Source organism: Astatotilapia calliptera, chromosome 7 (genome assembly GCF_900246225.1).
Source record: "Astatotilapia calliptera chromosome 7, fAstCal1.2, whole genome shotgun sequence".
In the NCBI taxonomy this organism is placed as follows: Eukaryota; Metazoa; Chordata; class Actinopteri; order Cichliformes; family Cichlidae; genus Astatotilapia; species Astatotilapia calliptera.
The window spans coordinates 25,177,455-25,191,073 of record NC_039308.1 but is presented as its reverse complement, the minus strand read 5'-3'; positions in this window follow the sequence as shown (position 1 = coordinate 25,191,073).

The following is a 13,619-nucleotide window of genomic DNA, read 5'->3' as shown; positions in this document are numbered from 1 at the left end:
TTACTCATGGTAAATAAAATATGCTTAATACATTACTGTTGAACACTGCTCATAAGAAACTTAAAAAGATAATAAAAATCTATCTTCTTCTCTTTAAAAGGTTTTTCTTTCTTCTTTTAACTTTAGAACTAAAATCAAGAGAGGGAAATGTGAAAAATGCAAAATGAAACTAAACATAATCCGCAATCAAAGCAAAACCGCAGGCAAGCAAATATCATAATTGCAGTTTGAGACATGGTTACAAGTATTGTCAGTCAGAGTGGTCAAAACCATCCTTTTTAGTACATGTTATTAAGCTGTCATTATTCCAAATTGAGCTACACTTCTCTATTGAGTTAAGAATAATGCTGCAGACAAAGTGAATCAGCTCCATTTGTGTTTTTAGGAGCCTTAAATCTCTTTTAAAAATTGTACAACCTAATTTTGAGCACAGTAACGCTGGCTCTTTTGGGGCTGCTATGGAAATTGTATGGCTGGGACAATGTACAGGAAAGTCTTGGCAGGAAATAATTTGCAGACCTGGAAAGTAAAACAAGGAAAACTTTCTTTGTCCCTGAAGACATTAGATGTGTGAAAAAATGTAAAATAAAGCTTTGGATATAATGCTACAATACTGATTATGTTAAAAAGCCGGATATAATGGTAATGGATTCTATCCAGCAAGCAGGAGGCAACATGTTTAAAGCTGTTGTGTTTCTAATTAAGACCTCTTTGCTTGGTACTGATAGTGACTGACTTTGTATAATTGCTTACACAAATTCTAAATCCCACAGCATGTAAAGTCACAGTTGAGGTGTTTGATGTATACTTTATATTTGACAGATTGACAGCAGTAAAAACTATTTCTTTGGATGTCTTTGATTTTCTCGGCTGGCTCTCTTCATGGTACAGACTTCCCACCTGCATCTGCTTGGCAGGAAACAGTAGGCTATAAGCAGTAACAACAGGGATCCAGTTCTCACTGCTCGGCGAATGTAATCACACTCTATTTCCTGAACTCTGTATTGCAAATCCTTTCATGAAAGTCACTTTTTCTATTCTCCATGTGTTTGTCTGCATGTCTGGCACTCTCTCAAATACAATGGTGCTTACTTTATGCTCTAGATCAGTAACTTGGTTGATCACGGTAGCTTATCCCAGCTACCACAGGGCCAGAGGCGATGTACACCCAATTTGAACTAAATTCTTACAGTTATTTACATGCTTGGTCTATTTTAGGTGCTGTTTTTGTATCACTTCTGTCATTATTCTGATAGACTTGTTGGTCTTTTCCATTAAAAAAAAAATCTAATCTGAAACTTCCCTTCCAGTGGACAAATTCATGACTTGCACATATTGCATCAACACGCAGCATCATGTGGTTGTTGGAACACAGTTGCAATGGAGTTATTTTTTCAGTCTGTCCTTACTGATAATATTTCCAAAGAGCAAATATTGGATGACAATGCACTTTCCTCCCAACTTTGAAATAAATAAATAAATAACTGAGCAGAAGAGTAACTGGTGGGGAGCAGAGACTAGACAGGCTGCATTACTCCTCGCAGATGGCTGTCTGGATCTGCTGCAGTGATGGAGGACAGCTTGTCATTTTGTGTTACGTGTTTATCATTGTTAGGTGAATTGACAAGACCCCAACATTGTTTTTGTTTCCCCTGCTCTTCCCCCAAATCCAAACAGAAATTGCTGACTTTTGGCAGACATGCTTCATTGCCATGCCCTCAATCTGCTGCTGTGCGAGTACATACAGTAGAGATTAATGAGTATCTGTCTGCTACAATGACAGAAGAGTTCTAAAGGGCACATTGTGTCAATTATAAATTATTTGATGAGTACTTAATGGTATAAGTCATATCTCCCCCCCTTTCATGCATATGCAGGTGAAGAATGGTAGGAAGTTTCATAATGTAAAACTTCTAATATTTTTAGTACATTAGCAGGTTGCTTTGTTTTTAAGGAAATAATAATCTGGCAGAGAACACAGAGTTATCTTTTGGGTTATTTATCCTGGAAAGTAAAAATCACTTTTACAGTCAATAATGCAAATAAATGTAAAAAGAAAAAAAATAACCTGCACAGATGTAATTACTGTAGTATACATACTTTCCCAGTGCTCAGTCCCAAGTTGTGCAGAAGATCCTGGTGCAAAGACATTAAAATGCATAGGACTGCAGAAAGAGTGCAAGACAGAAAAAAAACACTGAACAAGAAGTACCAAAATATCTGCAGTGGCTTAGCCTAATATAACACACAGCCCCCAACTTAGTCATTAATAATACTATTACATTACATTAATGTATGAACACAAATACAAACTATTAAGCGCATCAATCCAGACACAACAGAACAAAAACTACACAAAAGGGGAAATGAATGGACAGATCAGCTTAATTTCCAGTTCAGTTGTCTTTAAATTTGGTTCAGTTCTCTTCTGTCAAGATCCACCAAATACAGTCATGTGAATGTACAAAACCTTATGCTAATACATGAATACTTGTGAGTGTTTAAAAAGAGTTTAAAAATGCATTTATCTAAAAGAGCAAAAAACAAGAAGAAGCACTATTCTCTGGAAATATCCCAGATTAATACTGCATCAAAGTGTCCCTGCACTTCTTTCTGGTCCAAGTCCAGTCTGGCACCAGTGCCCTCCCACTCCACGGTGAGAGTAACTTGGCTTAGGGTCACACTTGTAAAATTTGAAGGGCCTTTTAATTAAATGGTAGAAATACAGCAAGGTTGGAGAGGCCTTCTTCTTTCTGCAACAGAGAAATGAACTTCAACCAACGTCTTCAGTTATTTATGCTGCTGTCAGATGGATTTATTAAGAAAATCAAAAAAAGAAAAACATGATTTATGAAGCACTTTTCTTCATGAAGTGTTTCCTCCATATCAGAGACAAAACAGGTGCTACGCATTCACAGCTTATGGTTTGTGAGCCTGCATCAGTACAGATTCTGTGAAGCATTTTATAAGCCACTTTCCTTTTCCATGCTTGTTGGTTTGGAGCGGCACATGGCCTGAAAACAACACGCTAATGTCAGTTTTCACTGTGGAAATATTTTGATAGAAATAGTAAACATCTGATATTTTTCAGTGGAAAATGCTTAATTTTTAAATATTACTCAACCATCTGTACTGTTCTTTGTGTTATCATAGCTTCATTATAATAACAAAAGTTTCATATATGTGTGTTTTTTTGACTGAGAGGACATTCAGTAGGTGTTTCAGGGAGTAAGAGTATGAGGTATCCGTCCGCTGTCATATGCTATTTGGTCCATCTACAACTGTACTGACACCTTAGTTTGCATTGGCAGCAATGAGTCAGACTCAATCCTGGTGGATGCTGGACTCTGCCAGGGCTATTATTCTTTTATGGTCAGAATTTCTAGGCATAGCTAGAGGGTGGATGATCAGATCTTCTCTGTATTTCATCTCTGCTTTTGAAAAGGATGTGGTCCTGTTGGTTTCTTCTAGAGATGATCTCCAACTCGTACTTGGGTGATTTACAACTGAGTATGAAGTGCCTGGGATTAGAATTAGAACTTCCAAGCCTGCTGGAAAAGGGTGTAAGTGCTCCTTCTGAGTTGGTGACTCAAGTGGAGGTGGGGTGACCGTATCCCAACACAGTGAATATGAGGCAAACACTGTGTTTTTGTCGATGCAGTCTCGACACTGCTGTCTGAATTCAATGCCAAATTGCCAAGATGTCTGAATTTTATTGTACTGTTATTTCACTCTTCTGTCTGGGAACACTTTTTGGGTGTATCCTTAAATTGACATACGATTTTTGAGCTATAGCTGACAGCAATTTTTATCCAATTATCCACACATACACTCATATTTGTTGTTTGGTTTGGGTTAGGACCGGAGAGAAATGTTAATATTAGTTTGTTCCCTGATTTTTGGTGCCCACTTGTAATATAAGTTGGATTGTAGATAGGGGGCAGGGTTTAATAAGAATATTTTCTTCTTCCTGCTCCTTTTCACACATGGTTGTAGTGCTTTATTGATAGAAAGTGTGGTTGGTTTGTTTGATCTGTTGTACCAAGTGTGAAATAAATAAATAAATGAAATTAAATATTTTCCCCCCATGCGAAATTGAAAAATAACTTGAACAAAAAGACAAAATCTCTATTTCTCAGAATGTACTGCAGCTTGATTTTTCGTGAGCTAGTTTCCATCATATTTGACATAATTTGCAAAGCTTGTGAATTTTCAGGGACTTGTAACTTCCTCTGATACCCTGAGTATGGCGTTAGAGACAGTAACCTTCTTACGACTATAATATAAAGCCTTCCCTTCATATACATTGGGTAAAATCCATTCTAGTAAAAATGTGAACTACTCAAAATCTTGTTCATTGTCTCAAGATGTGGGATAGGCAAGGGGACAGGGAGGAAAAAATGCTGTGCAGTCACACATAAAGAGGAACAATCTGTCATCCTAAGTAGAGGAGTTCAAGTATCTCATGGTCCCGTTCACAAGTGAGGGGAGAGTGGAGTGACAGATGGATTGGAGTAGTGTCTGCAGCGATGCGGACACTGTACCAATCTGTTATGGTGAAGAGAGAGCTGAGCATTAACGTGAAGCTGTCGATTTCGAGGTCGATCTGAGTTCCTACCTTCACCTATGGCCACGAGCTGCAGGTAGTGACCGAGAGAATGACACTGACAACACAAGTGGCAGAAATGAGTGTCCTTCAAAGGGTGTCTGTGCTCTCTCAGATATGGTAGGACCTTGTTCGGGGAGGGGCTCAGAGATGAGCTCTACTTCTCCATAATGACAGAAGCAAGGTGAGACGATTCAGGCATCTGACTGAGACTCCTCGTACGTGAGGTGTTTTAGGCATGTCCAACTGGGACAAGGCAAACTCAGGACACGCTTGGAGAGATTATATCGCTCTGCTGGGTCGGGAATGGCATGGCGTCCTGCCTGAAGAGCTGGAGTAGGTGGCCGGGGAGAGGGAGGCATAGGTGTCTCTGTTTAGACTGCTATCACTGTGACCCAGAACTGGATAAGTAGCAGAAAATGGATCGATGGGTGTCTGAGTAAAGTGTCTGTCATTTATGTTGCCCTGCATGTGCAGTTTAAGGTACAGACCAGTAGCTTTTATTTATTCCACTTTCTGCATTATAGGCTTGTACTTGTTTATGATGGGGCAGGTAAAAGAACAACACTGTCACTTACTTGTTTTGAAAGTTGTAGGATGACAATACTATCATTTTGACTATATCAGTAATATTTTTGAATCACAGCTAAATTTTGCAGTTTTACAACACTCACTGATTCTTTTTTTAAAAAGTTTGAAAAATAACTGCTAATCACAATATTCAACAAATTATACAGTAAGACTCACACATGTAGCCAGATTGTATACCACAAGCACACCCAATGCATTTCTATCTAATCTGAGCCACAAATGCACCATGACACCACAATACAAATTAACATTTGACCAGGGGACACATTTGCACTGTAAATTGTAGGGGTGGTAAGACAGAGTTATTAGCGTTATTATGTCATGCCTAGTGTGTTTTTGTTGATTGTTATTATCCCCTCCTCCGGTCTGCTGAATCACTCTGTGTATTTATTGTTCTCATGCACATATTTTTGTCCAGGAAATGTGGTTGTATATTAAATATTGCAGTTATTTTCCCACTTAAACTTTTTTGGGTTGTAGTTAGTTGTAAGACTTGTATTTTCTGTCATCTTCTCGTCTCCTTTATTATTTGACTGATAAGAAAAGGCATTTTCTTGCACTTCATTCTAACACTTGTAAATTATGTTAATTATCAGGTCATGTATGACACAAGGAAATGACTTAATCTCCTAAGACCCGAACTCTTCCACGGCATGCATTTTTAATTTCTCTTTGATATTTGGGCTGATTGGGGCCCGATGAATGTAAAAACAAAGAATTACCAGAATTTTGTTTTTACTTTATTTATGTTTTTAAGAAAAATGAGAGCCACAAATGAGGATATTCATTTGAAATTTTGATAGAACAGCAGCAGTATAATGTCCTCGTAAGTGGATATCAGGCCCATGTAGAGCAAAATTAAGTATTTTGGTCTAAATAACCCAAAATGTGATGTCCACATATGTGGACGCCAGGTCCTAGGAGGTTAAAGCAACATAATACATATGCTTAGATACGCAAATGCATTACACTCATGAAAATGATTGTGTTTAGCAAAGGAGGCTGAATGGAAAACACAGGAGAACAAGCTCAATGCTGAGATTGTGTATTTGACCTGGCACTTGCAGAAGTTGTAATCTTCAGTTGCTGAAAGTTGTGTTTACTGCTGACAGTGTGAGCATCTGATGCCAACAGTCTCTCTCTCTATCACTCGCTCTCATGGGGTCACTAATGCAACTGTTGCAGCTGCTCTGTGCTTTCCATTTCACACAAGGCAATTGTTTATCCAGTGTTTACAACCCCCACTCTTATCTCTGTTTATTCTTTTTTTCCTCCCTCTCACTCTTTTCTCACTTTTTTCTTTGGTCTCTCTGCTGCTCTGTCACCCGTCTTGCCAATAATTGAGGGGTTGTCAACCCTGATTCACTGTGTGTGACAGGTGTGTGCTAAGCGCCTACTGTTGCCTATCATTGTCCTTGTCACCGCAGTCTTCTTCACTCACAGTGCTTCATATCAAGATCGGTAAATTTATATCAGCACACCTAGATCTGTTTGTGATTGGCTGCGTGTTCCCCCACTGCTATACACAGACATATTGGAAGTAAATTTTTATGAAGGATTCAGATAAATAAAAAGCAGTGATATACTAAATCACACCATGACTTTCTGCTTTATAAACCTATCAACTACAAGATTGAAAAATACTCGGTCTCCAAGGGACCATTTTCCATCATCGTCCATCCAGACTCCCAGAAGGTTCGAATAGATTTTTAAAAAGTCTGCAGCAGTCATCTGCCGGATGTGTAGGAAAATTGGTCAACAACATCAAATGGAGCTTTTAAAAAAAAGAAAAGTCACAATCCATGCAAGTCAAAATAGTCAATTAATATTTTACTTTAAGCTTTACAGATAGCTCACACGGCTTTTATTTAACTAGCCACTTTCCTTCAGATTGTGTTTTTCCTACTGACGTGGTTGCACCCCATAAGTGGCAGTTGTAGTCCTTCCTTCTCACACTGTTCTAATTTAGTGCGAACGCTCCACTATTGTGTTTTGTTGTTGTGAGGCAGCATCGTATTTTAAGCTCTTGTGTGGGCAGCTTTCCGTCTATGCGCCAATAGTCAAATAGAACAAATTAAACTACGGGTTGTACTATTCTAACTGTACTTGTGTCCTAGTATATTGTATTGACATTTTGATTATTTTTTGGTATTTTTTCACATGGTTTCGCTGGTTTTTGCTTGGGGTTTTGAACTATTTGTACACTCTTATTTTAATCCTTTTTGTTCTTATTTTATTTCAGTTCCTGTTACTGTGTATACAGTCTGTTATTTGTGCTTTGTTTTCTCAGTATGTTCCTTTTGTTTACTATAGTCTCTGTGTAATTCTTTGACTTTGACTTTGCATTTTACTTTGGTAGTAAATTGTCGCGTATTGCCTTAATTGTCTACACCTTTGTCTAGTTTGCCCCCGGTGTCTCCGCTTCTCTATTTTCCCCATGTGTATAAATAGCCCTGCCTTTGTTGCAGAGTTTGTTCAGCTTTTCTGGTGTTTTCTGCTGTCTCACCTGAGTTGACTTTTATTACATGTTATTATTTTCACTTTGTTTTGAGCACCGGTCTAAATAAGTGGCTTTCCTTCTGTTTACTCAACCTGCTTCACGCGTCTGTATTTGGTTCCTCTAACCTGCAACCCATGGCAGAAAGAATACAATCTAATGTATTGTTCATCACCTATTGATGCAATCGCAGAAGGTTAGTGTTTTGCAGTTTTTAGCATACCTCTCTTAAGTCTATTTTTTTGGGGGGTGGGGGTTACTTACAGGGTTCACCAGAAGTGTCAGTTTTATGCCACATATTATGCTTTAATTTGACATTCTCCCTGTATACTCCCCATGGGATTCATAATCATTAGTCAGCTGACACCTCCAGTGAAATCTAATAGCAACTTTTCAATGGATTATGCTTCTTCATAAATGTCACTTTTTTTCTCAACACTGTCTATTTGTGATAGATAGATATTTTAAAATGCTCTTTCTCCTCGGAGATCCAGCAAAATATTTCACCAAACATCTACAATTAACAGTGTTGGGTAAGTTACTTTAAAATAGTAACTTAGTTACATTACTAGTTACTTCTCTCAAAAGTAACTCAGTTACTTCAAGTTACTCGTTACTTTCAAAGTAACTAGTTACTAGGGAAAGTAACTTTGGTTTTACTCAGAATTTTCTTGTTAATGTGTTTCTTCCATAACGTTGCCAGTCTTCTAGCTTGCTTACTTGCCACAAGTGCACTGTGCCACCTACCAATAGAAAGGAAAAGATAATGTGCACATTTCCACGAGAGAAATCCCACGCCTGGACCGTCATTGACTGCTGCCATGATTCTAGCCTACGTCACAGAGTCATGTGCGCCTTTTACATCCAACACAAAAACTGCAGTCGTGGTGCTTTCGATTGTACTCAGAACTCGGAAATTCTGCCTTCTGAATAGGAAGATGTAGGTAACACCAGACTGCAGATGAGCTGCATACAGGGCTGGACTGGGACAGAAAATCAGCCCGGGCATTTTGACTAGAGACCGGCCCACTATTATAGGAAAAATCATAAAGCCTTTGAATGAAAACAAACGCTGTTGTGATGTACACTGTTTTGATGGTATATATGCATCAATCTATCAATCGTTTGTTGTACGATTCAGATAATTATTTTTTAAAAGCTAGACATTTTAAATGAGAATAAGAAGGAAAAGTATTTCCTTGTGCCCACCTCTCCCTGTTAATGCCCTACATGCCCCCCTGGCAACACTTTGCTAGATCCGCACCTGCACAGTTACCAGCTGTCAGCTACCTAAAAAAGGATCCTGGTGTTATTTGTCTCTCAGAAACAGTTCATAACTTCCCTTCAACTCATTCATGTTAACTAAAAGGTAAACCTGTTTCTCCATCACAGCTCTGATGATCCAGTAAGGACGTCTCCTGGTTTCATCTTCATGTTTCCCTCTCACCAGATAACCAAACCGACATCATGACCAGCAGCTTTTTTGCAGCTGTGGCTCCAGCAAACATCAGCTGATACTAGAAATTTATATTAAATAAATTCTAACAACAGCTGATCAAGCTTAAATGTGCTGCTGTTGTTTAGCGCAACATCCGCTGGTTTCCTCTTTCGGCGCAAAGTGAGCGATAAACAAACAAGAGAGCCGATCAGCTGATCACTGATCAGTTTTCATGATTGAAGTAGAAACGTGAGAGGGAGGGGGGAGAATGAGAGAAGAAGAGGCAGCTGTGCAGCAAAGACACAGAATAACTCCAGCTTTGTGCCTTTTTCATTGTAGCTGAATTACGGGACAAACTGTTCCTTTTCACCTCAATAAGAAACGCGTAATATTTTCTCTGAATACCAGGCGGGACGGTTGGCACTTATGAACAAAATAAAGTTCAACATCAGTAACATAGCACCACCCAGCTGTATAGCACGCAGTATGGAAAAAGTCAGAATAACGAAAATAAACTCCACCTAAACTTGGTTTATATCTGACCCAGAGAGACTGCAGGTCATAACTTCTTACCTGAAGTTCAGTTCACACTTGGACCGGCGGCTGCTTCGGGTCTCTTTTCCTTCTGCGTCCCTTTTCCTTCATCCACCTGCTGCTTCCACCACTTGCTAATGTTACTGAATCTGTGGAAGCTCCGCGATGCCACCACACGAAGTAACGAGTAACGAGCCTATCTAAATCCCAGTAACGAGTAACGCGTTCCTGATTTTGGCATAATAACTAGTTACCGTGCTCGTTACCACAATAATAACGTAGTTACTGTAATGCGTTACTTAATAACGCGTTAGTCCCAACACTGACAATTAACAACAAAAAGGTACAGTTTTCAGCATATTGTCTTGTTTAGTTTGTCGGTTATTTCCCGTCACACGTCTGTGTTTGCATCATTTAGAACATGTCATGAACTGGCTGTGTGGAGGCAGATGAGGACCCGAACGCAAAACTCACGGAGACAAAAAACTGAACTCAAAATCACTGCTTTATTGCAGGCTTCACAAAGAAACAGAACTAAACTGGGAATGCTAACTGAGGACCGAGGGAACACAGAAAGGCACACAGGTTCGGGGAGGAGACATTGACGACGCGACACCAAACTGAGGGAGACATGCACATAAATACACAGAGGGTTAACGAGGGAAGTGGGAGTACACGGGGAACACAGCTGACACGGATAATCATAACAAGACACGGCAGGAGTAACACAACACCGACGGGAGACTGTCAAAGTAAAACAGGAAGTACACAGAGGTGCAGACAGGAGGAGAGAGAGAGACAGGAGAGCACAGGCATAGCGGCTGGGGAAACATGGAATAAAACACAAGGAGGGGAGACGAGGGCTCACAGATACACAGAGGGGCACACAGGGGGTAAAAGTCACAAGGTGAAATCAAATAAGAAACAACTTAACAGAGCAACCCAGGAACAATGGCCCAAATAAAGAACAAAATACAAAAATACATGAAAACTAAGAATGCTGGGCCAACATGGACAAGGATCATGACAGAACAATTCTGAAATATGGCAAAAAACCTGCCCCAAAAAATAAGGAGGATGTGCAAGGATTTTTTGCTCTAAATATGAAAATGAAAATGCTTTTTTGTGCTGTAGCTTCATTCTGTTCTGTTAGTATTTATAGGGCTAAAGCTTTCATGTATTAAGTGGGTCCTTACTTTTTTGGGTGACTGATACCTAAATTCAAAATAAATAACGGAAGAAAAACAACAGTATGATGACACACACAGAAAGATTTGTGGTAGAAGACCTTAATACTTTGTGATACATGTCAATATAGATGTAGACATCAATACTACTCACAGATAGAAACTAATAGAATTAATGCACTGCTAAATAATGAGTGATAATGTGCCCCCACAGCCCCAAAACAATGCTGTGTAGGAATTTATGGCAGATTCTACAGAGTGAAATGTTTTCTGTTTGAATGTAGACTGCCAGCCCCTGCAATTGTAGTTTCTTTGCAGTGTTTGAGAAGCAGAGGTAGAGATGGTATAAACCTGGCAGGTATGTGGGAGTTTTGATCCAATGGATTCTTGTGTAAAATGAAGCTCTGAAGCTTGTCACTCTACTTAATCTAAAATGACAGCATCATCTTTTACCAATTTGTCACACATGTACACTCATCTGCACAGCATACACACACCCAAAACACTTGCATACAAACTAAGCACACTCTCCAGTTCCTATTTAATACAGATGCCATTTCAAATTATTGTTGGTTACTACAACTTTATCAGTTACCTGCACCTTAAAATGTCATGTTTCCACCCCCGACCCCAACCTTCAGCATTTCAGTCAGTGTTAAATAGAAGAGCAGAATCAATCTGTTAATTATTGCAATAGGCAAGGAGTCCTAAACTAAGCACAGTATATCTCTTAATCTGTCCAGCTACACCAAACCTGGGATGATGGTCATGAATGTTCTCACTCACCCCAGACTTTATCCAGAGTCCACAGCTTCTCATTGTGGTTGTAAACAGTTAACTGCAGGATAAAGACAAAGTTCAGTAGCCTGCTCAACTGTGAAATAGACTTCAAATTGCACATAATTAGTGCATAATGAGCTCAATGTGTTCTATACAAGACCCCCACAATCATATTGAATTAATTAAAGTTTTAATTACCAAATCACCAAAGGTTATTTATATGTTTAAAAAGAACTGAGAAGTTTTGATACTGACTGTTTTTTGGGTCTCTTCTTAAACTTTTCCCACCCATTTTCTTTTTTAATATAATTTAGTAGCATATTGAAAACAATGTTAAGATTTGGTCTTCAGTGCTTGTATTTGCTGCATTAATGGCGCACCAGTCATTACCTTGAATGGCTGAATTAACGTTCGTCCTGTGTAGTGAGTAGTGGTGAATCTTAAATTTTGAATCCTCGCAAACTGTGATTGGCGATACTGTCATTCTGGGAAAAAACTAATTTTAATGTGAAATAACCTCAGATAAAATCCGGTTATCAGAAAAAAAAAATCTGCTAAACCCTCAGATATAGTTAAACTGTTATCTTTCTGTCCCGTTTAAAAAAAACATTGATAGAAATTAGTTCACAGAATATTAAAAAAATATATACATTTATGCTGTTAACCATTTGCAATAAGGTAAAAGGTGGCTGCAGTGTTGTGAAGGCTACTTATCCAGAGAAGCTCACCCTGTTTTCCCATTCACTTACAAAGAAATACCTTTTAAATCTGCTTCCAGGTATTGCTTCAAAAAGTCACTTCATCACTGTCAAGTCCTTTTTACGTTGAGGTCGTCTGTGATCTACATCTGACTCCATGGATGACAGCCTCTCGACCAATCTATCCACATCATTACACAACTCCCCTAAGCACAAAGAACGATCTCAATTATTCTAAATATTCAACCAACGTCTTGTTCCCCAGTGTAGTGTGGGTAATGAAATCTATTACTCAGGACATCTCGTGTTGTTTCCATCCTGGTTTTTTTGTTCCTTGGTATCTCAGTCCTCTTTTCATAGCCTTCTAATCGAGGGTTGTCTTGTTTGAGTCCTCTCATAGTTTTCAAACAGTGGAACAGTGATTTGATCTAAGTGCAACTGAATGAAAGGGCATTATCTGACTTTTCAATATAAGATTAGGAAAATAGATCGTTACGCATTGAACAAGTACATGGAGGCAGTCCTACATGTACTTTATAGAGTTGTCTGGGCACGTCCGTGTGGAAGGACACTCTGGGATAGACTCCGAACACTAGGCAGATTGGATTTCTTATCTAGCTAGGGAAGACCTTGCTGGAAAGAGGAATGCTGGACTTCTTTACAGTGCCAGCTACTACCTCACTGTGGCCCTGGATAAATGGATTGGATGGATGGCCTGATGGATGCTGGTGTAATGACAAGGTCTAGGATAAAGGACAAGTGGCTGGATGATTACAGAAAACAAACAAGCTCAGCTGTCTGTGAACAGCAGACGAAAACCTGTCACACTACCGACTGAGAAAGGATTATTATCAGGCTCAAATCAGAGAAAGGCCCGAACCTTTATGATGTAAAGACTGCCAGATCATGGTCTGTGATGTGATACAACACAGCCTGGCACAACGCTGGAGCACACCTATAATAAAGTAACAGCCCTCCTGCACAAATCCAGCACATCTGTGGCTGACTATACTGCATCTTGTTAACATATTGTAGTACATATTGTGCTAGACTATAAAAAAAAATGGATGTAGCCTTGGGTTTGAAATGTGAAGGCAATGCAGACGTGCCTTAAACCTGTACTAGCACACTTGTTTCTAGTAGTAAAATGGACAAATACTTTGGCTTTAAAAATAAAGATTCTAGTCGTATAGAAACAGAGAAAATGTACCTCTCACTTCCACAATTATCTCAGTACAATACAGACATTAGCAACACATTCATTGTCTCAATCTTTAGTTTTAAGTCA